The sequence below is a fragment of the Nannospalax galili genome, unplaced genomic scaffold, assembly GCF_000622305.1.
Source record: "Nannospalax galili isolate Female #2095 unplaced genomic scaffold, S.galili_v1.0 scaffold3, whole genome shotgun sequence".
Taxonomy (NCBI): Eukaryota; Metazoa; Chordata; class Mammalia; order Rodentia; family Spalacidae; genus Nannospalax; species Nannospalax galili.
Genome location: NW_008351466.1, coordinates 492,620 through 501,366, shown reverse-complemented (window position 1 = coordinate 501,366; position 8,747 = coordinate 492,620).

Sequence of the window (8,747 nt, the reverse complement as noted above, 5' to 3'; positions counted from 1 at the left end):
ACACACACAGAGAGAGAGAGAGAGAGAGAGAGAGAGAGAGAGAGAGATTGTGAGTATGTAGAATTTGGCACGGGATAGAATAGGGAAAGACATCTAAATATGGTAAAAATACATCATGATTATGTGAATTTCACAAAAAAATCAATAAGAAATAAAAATAATTTAAATTTTAAACATAGAATCCAGTGTGATTGCCCCCTCCCTTTAAAAAATGCTTCTAGACCTACTAAAAATCCTGGCATTTAAAAAGAGTTGATAAAATATTCCTTTGTACAGGAAGAGAGTTGGGGATCACTGATGGACACTGTGTATGATGAATCTGACTAGATTCCTCTCTTTGGCTTCCTCAGAGGCCAGACTCTTGTGATTCTTGACTGGCAGATTCAGTCTATTTTCCTTGTGCTTCTTCTTCTCATGCAGGCAAATATATGCATTAAAAAATAAATAAGGTGGCTAGAGAGATGGCTCAGAGGCCAAGAGTACTGGCTGCTGTTGCAGAGGACCTGGGTTCGATTCCCAGCACCCACATGGTGCCTAACAACTGCCTGTAACCCGTTTGGCTAACAACTCATTTGGCAAGGCTGAACAGCAGACGCCTTTGCCGCTGAGCCATGTTGCCAGACCTTGTTTATACTTCTTATGTTTTGTTTGTTTTGTTTGTGAGACAGGGACTCCCTCTAGTCACAGCTGGTCTGGAACTTGCTATGTAGACCAGGCTGGCCTCAAACTCACAGAGATCCACCTGCTTCTGCCTCCCCAGTGCTGGGATTAAAGGCATGCACCACCATGTCCAGGCCTTTTTATACTTTTATTGTCTGAAGACTTATTTCCTGCTGCCTTTTTTTTTTGGCTTCCTTTCCAATTTCACAGGAGTGAATTTAGTGACAAACTGTCTTATTAGTGCATATTCCTGGCATTCACAGCCCATTGGGCTGAGCTGACCTTCCTCTTCGGCCTTAGGAAACAGAAGGAAAAGCGATGCTTCCATCCACAATTGGCCGCAGGCACCCCTGTTCACTTTCTGTGCCCTAAAAGCGCTCTGTGGACTATCTCCTCATGTGAAGCCTACTGAAAAATGCCTTTTTTGGTTTAGTAAAAGCTCACTTTGTAACCCAGGATAGCCTGCAACTCACGATGTAGACCAACATGTCTGGAACTCACAATTTTCCTGTCTCAAACGTCTATGTGCTGGGGGTGGGAGTCAGCCGGTGGTGAGGAGGTTAGATGACACCCACCACAGTTGGCTTTCCCTTTCCACCACGTGGTTCATGGGTATGGAACCTGAACTTCACATTTGGCAGCAGACACCTTTACCTGCTGATCCATCTCGCCAGCCCTTTTGAAATAAACACCACTCCCAAACTCTTGTTTAAAAAATGAGTTATTGTTTTTTATGTGTGTGTGTTTCTGTGGGTAACGACTTGAGAAAACAAACTGGAAGTTTCCTTTCTGCTTCCACCACTTAGGTTCTGGATCAAGTTCACGTCTTTGGCTAGGGTGCAGGTGCCTTTACCAGGGAAGACGTCTCACCTTCCTCCCCCTTAAAAAAGTCTTTCTTTTGGGTCTGGAGAGATGGCTCAGGGTTTAAGAGCACTGGCTGCTCTTGCAGAGGACCTGGGTTCTGTTCCCAGCATTCACATGGCAGCTAACAACTGCCTGTAACTCCTGTTCCAGGGGATTTGACACAGCTCTTGTGGCCTCCAAGTGCATTGCTAGACACGGGGGCACTTACATACATTCAGGCAAAACACTCATACGCATAAAACAAATTTCTTTAAAACACATTGTGTATGGTCCGGAGAGATGACTCAGCTGTTGCAGAGAACCCTACTTCAGTTACCAGCACTCACATGGGTACTCACAACCATCTTCAGTCCAGTTCCAGGGGATCCACTGCTCTCTTCTGGCCTCTGCAGTCAATGCAGCACACGGGTGCGTTTATGGAACATTCAAGCAAAACACTCATGCACATAAATTAAAAAATAAATACAAGCTCCAATTCCAAGCAGCCTGAGAGAGGAGACCTATCTCATAACAAAAACTGTGTGACATGGTGACACACATATATAATACCAGCACGGGAGAGGTGGAGGAGGGAGGATCAGGAGTTCAAGTCCTCTTTAGCATGAGCTAGAGGAGACTATCTAAAAAAATGTGCAGGAGAGAGGCAAAGCAATAAGCCCTTCCCCAAGATACAGAAAAATAAAGAAGGCTTCTCATAGGTGTAAAGAATTGTGAGTTGCAGAGTCCTTTTGCTCCTCAGATTTAAGATTTGCTTTAAGAATAGGAGGGTCACAGAAGAGATGTTACAGGCTTTAAATTAATGCTCAGAAATGTAACCCCACAGAACTGTGGGTGGAAACTTGAATGTGCCCCGTGCTCCCATCCTTGTCCTGGAGATGGGGATCTTCTGGAGCTAGTGTCCCCCAGACCACCTGTCATCCCTTCCTCCTCTGCTCTTGCCCCTCCACTCTTGCTTTCTGTTGCCCTCAACCATCCTGGAATGTGCCCTGCCTCCAGCACTCATTCTCTAGTCCTCTTCCTGCCCCCCCTTTTTTGTTCTGTGGTACTTTGTTGTAAAATAGAGGATAAACCACTGGTGGCCTGGAAATCACTATGTAACCGTGGCTGACCTGACCCTTGTGATCCCCTGCCTCACCCTCCACAGTGCTGTCATTACAAGAGACTAAAACCTTGCCCGTCTCCCAGGTTGTTAATTTTGGTGTTTTTTTGCATTCAATTTTATTTTCATTTTTAAATAACATTTCAATACTTACAAAATTCTCTTTAAAATCATATTTATTTGATCATGTGTGTGTGTGTGTGTGTGTGTGTGTGTGTGTGTGCGCGCGCGCCTGGGTGTATATGGATGGAGGACTCCAAAGAGGTCAGAACAGGCCTACGGATCCAATGGAACCAGAGTTACAGTCAAAAAAGAGCCTGCATGTGGGTGCTGGGAATTGAATCTGGTTCCTCTGCAACAGGAGTTATTGCTCTTAACCACTGACCTATCTCTTCAGCCCTTGGAAACAATGCTTAACACATGAACACAAACTCTATAAAGAGCTATATACTGTGTTCCTTTCTCCACAGTTACTCCAGTGATGTTCCTGCTTCAATCTTGGCAGCAAATTTTCCACTAGAGGATCCCACAGTCATATCCTCTAACACTGAGAACCGTTTACTTGACTCCACTGATTCACAATTTTATGTCAGATACACTACATACTCAAGTCTTGGATCTTTCTCAGCACAATATCAAATTTGTTAGGAAAACTGGACCACCATGAGCAGAGATGTTCCAGAGGGCACACAGTTCTGACAGGGCAATGATCAAGAGGTAGTTTTCTCTAGGACACAGTCCAGCTAAGAACACAGGAATAAAAACCATTTAAAATACTCAAGACAGATTAACTGCTTAACTGAGACCCCAAGCTGTCAGTTATATTACATACTTAATGTTAAATTGACATCCAAAAAAGACACAACCTGCTGTCATTCAATAGTACACTGTTACTGGTACTTCTAAAGAAATAAACACCTAGCAAATTCTTTTGCTTCTTAGTAATCCCAGCACTAGGGAGGCAGAAGCAGGCGGATCTCTGTGAGTTCAAGGCCAGCCTGGTCTGCATAGTGAGTTCTAGGACAGCTGGGGCTATAGGGAGGCCCTGTCTCAAAAAGATCAAAATTGTATACAGATTTAAAAAGCAAGATGACAAGGCTGAAGAGATAGCTCAGGTGATATGAAAGGAGGCTGCTTAAGCAGAGGACCTATGTTTCTTTCAAAGAATCCATATCAGACAGTTCACAACTGCCTGCAACTACAGTTTCAGGGCTGACACACTCTGGCCTCCTCCTGTACCTGCAGGCATGTGGTACGCATCAACCCATGCACATACACATAAACATAAATAAAATATGCAAACTGAAACAGACAAAAACCCCAATCTTAGCTGAAGAAATATTGGCAGCTGATTACTGCTGGGTGAGGAAGAGCTGATCTTCCTAAAGTAAGAGACTAGATAGGCTGACTAGACCTCAGTAGATGAACTTTCACTGAGGGATGTCTGGGGACACTAACTTGACACAATAGGCCTTAAGACAAACGACAGAATGTGTGGATTTCAGTGGGGGGGTGGGGGTTATGGGAGGGTGCCACCAGGGAAGGGCATATAAATTGAGATGTTCCATATGAAATACACAAAATTCAATAAAAATGCTTAAAAAATAAAAATTTTAAAATGAAATGAGGTCATATTTCCCCTTCCTTTAAGAATACATGGGTGTACTCACATACATGCAGGCAATACACTCATACACATAAAATAAAAATGATAAACAAAATTAAAAAAGAGTTTCTAGTTCTATTGAAAAAAATCACATTTAAAAATAGTTGTATGAAATATTGCTGTTTGTAGAGGAAGAGAAATTGGGACCACTGATGCACATAGTACATAACAAATCTGACAGGGCTTTGTTCTAATCTACTTCATCAGAGGCCAGACTCTTTGTTTTCACTTTCTCTGTTTTCTGCTTGGCCGATTCAGCCTTTTTTCGCTCTGTTCCGCTCTTCCCTTTTATTCATATGTTTCTGAAAATACAGTTTTTTACCTAGTGCAGTGTGTGTGTGTGTGTGTGTGTGTGTGTGTGTGTGTGTGTGTGTAGGTTGTACTTGTAACATGCAAGGAGTTTTGAGGACTCCTCAGGAGATTAAGCTGTCCCTACCCTTCCAATGCCAGAGTCACATGAATGAACACAGATCTTCAGAGCTGGCATGAGGCACCTTTACTCACAGATCCATCTCATCACCCTTTAAAAAATTCTTTTCAAAACATTTATTTTCAGTGTGTTTATTTATTTATTTGTGTATGTGTTTGACTGTAATATGACGTCAAATGCCAGCCTCACTAGAGTGGGTTCTCTTCTTTTTACATATATTTTTTATTATGTATTTTTTTATTTTTTAGAAGAAGCATTTCATTACAGCTCTAACATACTCAATAACAGTTTCCAGAGCAAAGATATATCTCTTTCAAAAGTGGCTATAAAATTTTTAGGTTCACTGTTGAATTAACACAGTTATACAATATTGAACTCAGTATAAGCCCTGTAAGACATAAAATTGAATGAGTATTTAACCTTTAAACTATACTGTTTCTTACAGAAAGACTCATTGTTTTTCCTAATAACACTGAGATGTTGGCACATGCATCTCTAATCTGTATGTATCTGATTATTACTAGTCATAGTTGGTTGCACTCGGATCTTTGGCATCTGTGTATGTCTATAAAGTCATCGGGTAGATTCAATGGTAGTGTTTATCACCTCTACTAATTAACACGATGTAAATTTTTGATTCCTTCTCAAAAATAATTCATTTTTTAAAATTTGTTGATTTTTTGTATGTATATCACACAGAATATCCCAAACCACCTTATTCATCTATATGCCCACTTCCCAGATGGCACCCTCCCATAGCCTCCCTCCACCACTAGAGCCCTTGTACTCTGTCATCCTTGCTACTGCCTGCTGTGTTGTTGGCACCCCCAGACATTCCCCACTACTTGTCCATCCGGTGAATCTAGTCAGCTTACCTAGGGGTCTTTGTTTTAGGAATGTCAGCTATTCCTCATCTAGCAGCAATCAGTTGTCAATATTACTTTAGATAAGATTGGGTTCTGCTGTTCATTTTCCCAGTTCTATGGTGGATTACTATCTGGGAGTCCCTTGGGCCACCCTGGCCAACAACTCAAAAGAAGGTATCTCCTATCTGGCATTATTGCTTGTTATGTAGAATTTAGCTATACGTATGGACTCTTAAAAATTATATTGGCCCCTTTAATGTTTGGTTATACTTTCCTTTTGGGTGTTTAAGGTCATACAGTTGGCCTAGATAAACCGATTTATTTTTACTCTTAAGGCTGTTTGAGGATCTGTTCCTCAGGGGTCACATGGGCTTGGGAGGAGCCCCTGCCTCCTTTCTTTTACCAGTTCTGCCTATGTGAAGATAAGTCAACGGTCCTGCTCGACCATGGCTGGCTTCACTTGGAAGCATGGAGGAAATGTTTCATCTGTGTTGACCTTCCACTTTGTAGCCTGGACACTGGTTCAAGTCCATTTCGTGGGGTCTCTAGAGCCTCCTTGATCAAGAGGACAGGTGACTCACCACAATTACAGGACATTTTGAGAAATGATCATAGACCCCTGGAACTAGTCAACCTAGCAGGGAAAGGAGAAAAAAACTGTCCTTTATGTCCCTCTGAACAAACTAGTATAGACCTCAAAGTATGTCTGTTAAACATCCAAGAAGGTTAGTTCCACCAGTCTGGTACTTTTAATTACTGTGTGTTATGTAGATACATCTTGGGCAAAGACCAATTGTTCTCAGATAAACCTTGCCTCCACATATATTACTTGATCTGGTATGTATAATTTGTCAGTAGGTAGTTTGACTAATATAGTTCCCTCTGGTTTTTAAAACTAGCTAGGCATTATTGACCTCTTGCATTGTCTCACCCCTCCATCAGTTTCCCCAATTAAGGTGCCCCATTTTCCCACTTTCTCCCTTAATAATACCCTCTCCTATGGGCCTACCTCTCTTCAGCTCCTTCTTTCCCTTTTTCCCCTGCGTTCCTTGTATACCCTTCCCCTAGGTTCCTTGTATACCCTTCCGTCCCCCACTCCCTTAAACTAACCCAATTTTTATGCATATCTCCCTTATTAACCCCTGTTTCCTACTGTTCTTCTCTTTCAGGTTCTTTCTTTTCCTTTACCTCCCTGGTTCCTTTTCATTATCCTGGTTCCTGTAGTTATGTCTGAGTACATACTCATTTATCAGGATTTGGTTCTGAAATACACATTTGAGGGAGAACATCGATTTTTTTTTTCAGAGTCTGTTCCTTCACTTAGTATAACAGTTTCTAGTTCCATCCATTTACCTGCAAATTTCATGATTTCATCTTTCTTTACTGCTGAGTAAAACTCTATAGTATAAATGGACCACATTTTCATTATCCACTCGACAGTGGAGGGACACTTAGGTTGCTTCCATCTCTTAGCTATTGTGAAGAGAGCAGCAATGAACATGGATGTACAAGTGTCTCTGCAATATGATGAGTTCTTTGGGTATATGCCAAGGACTGGTATAACTGGGTCATATGGGAGGTTCATTTGTAGTTTCTTAATAGTTCTCCACACTGATTTCCATAGGGGATGAACAAGTTTGCAGCTCCACCAGCAGTGGATGAGTGTTCCCCTTTCCTCACATCCTCTCCAACATTTGGTATCATTTGTTCTCTTGATCTTAGCCAGTCTGACTGGGGTAAGACGAAATATTAAAGTGGTTTTTATTTGTATTTCCCTAATTACTAATGATGTTGGGCATCTTTTGAGATACTTCTTAGCCATCTTTATTTTTTCTTTTGAGAACTCTCTGTTCAACTCCTTAGCCCATCTTTTAATTGGGTTGCTTCTTGCCTTGGTTCTCTGTTTTCCGAGTTCGTTATAAATTCTTGTTATTAAACATCTGTCGGATGTGTCACTGGTGAAGATTTTCTCCCATTCTGTGGGTTTTCTGAACACTTCCCTGGTTGCCTCCTTTGATGTACAGAAGCTTTTTAGTTTAATGAGGTCCCATTTGTTAATTCTTGCCCTTGTTTCCTGAGCAATTGATGTCCGGTTTAGAAAATCCTTTCTGACACCTATATCTTGTAGGTTTTTCCCAAAGTTTTCTTTCCCAAAGTTTCAGGCTTTATATCGATTCTTCTACAGGTGGAGATCCAGTTTTGCCAGCACCATTTGCTGAACATGCTGTCTTTCCTCCAGTCAATGTTCTTGGCCCTTTGTCAAATATCAGATGGCTGAAATTGCATGTACTCATATTTGGGTCTTCAATTTTTTTCCATTGATCTACGGGTCTAATTTTGTGCCAGTACCATGTTGTTTTTATGACTATTGGTCTGTAATACAGTTTAAAATCTGGTATAGTGATCCCCTGGCATGGCTCTTAGTGCTCAGGGTTGCTTTGGCTATCCGAGGTTTTTTATGCTTCCATATTAATCTTAGGATGTTTTTTTCTAGTTCTGTGAAAAATGTCATGGGGATTTTGATTGGCATTGCATTGAATCTATAAATGGCTTTTATTAGGATGGTCATTTTCACAATATTAACTCTTCCTATCCATGAGCATGGGAGGTCCTTCCATCTTCTGATGTCCTCCTTAATTTCTTTCTTTAAAGATTTAAAAATTTCATTGTAGAGGTCTTTAATGTCTTTGGTCACGTTTATTCTGAGATATCTCATTAATCTTAGGATGGGTTTTTCAAATTCTGTGAAAAATGTCATGGGGATTTTGATTGGCATTGCATTGAATCTATAAATGGCTTTTTGTAGGGTGGTCATTTTCACAATATTAATTCTTCCAATCCATGAGCATGGGAGGTCTTTCCATCTTCTGATATCTTCTTCAGTCTCTTAAATGTCATTAATCATATAAATGGGCTCAAAGGCAAGAACCACACGGCCATCTCAATAGATGCAGAGAAGGCCTTTGACAAAATTCAACATGCATTTATGTTCAAAGTTCTTGAGGGAATTGGACTGGAGGGACCATACCTCAACATAATTAAAGCCATATATAACAAACCCACAGCCAACATCATTCTAAATGGAGAAAAACTAGAACTATTCCCATTGAAATCAGGAACCAGACAAGGCTGTCTATTATCTTACCTCCTCTTTAACACAGG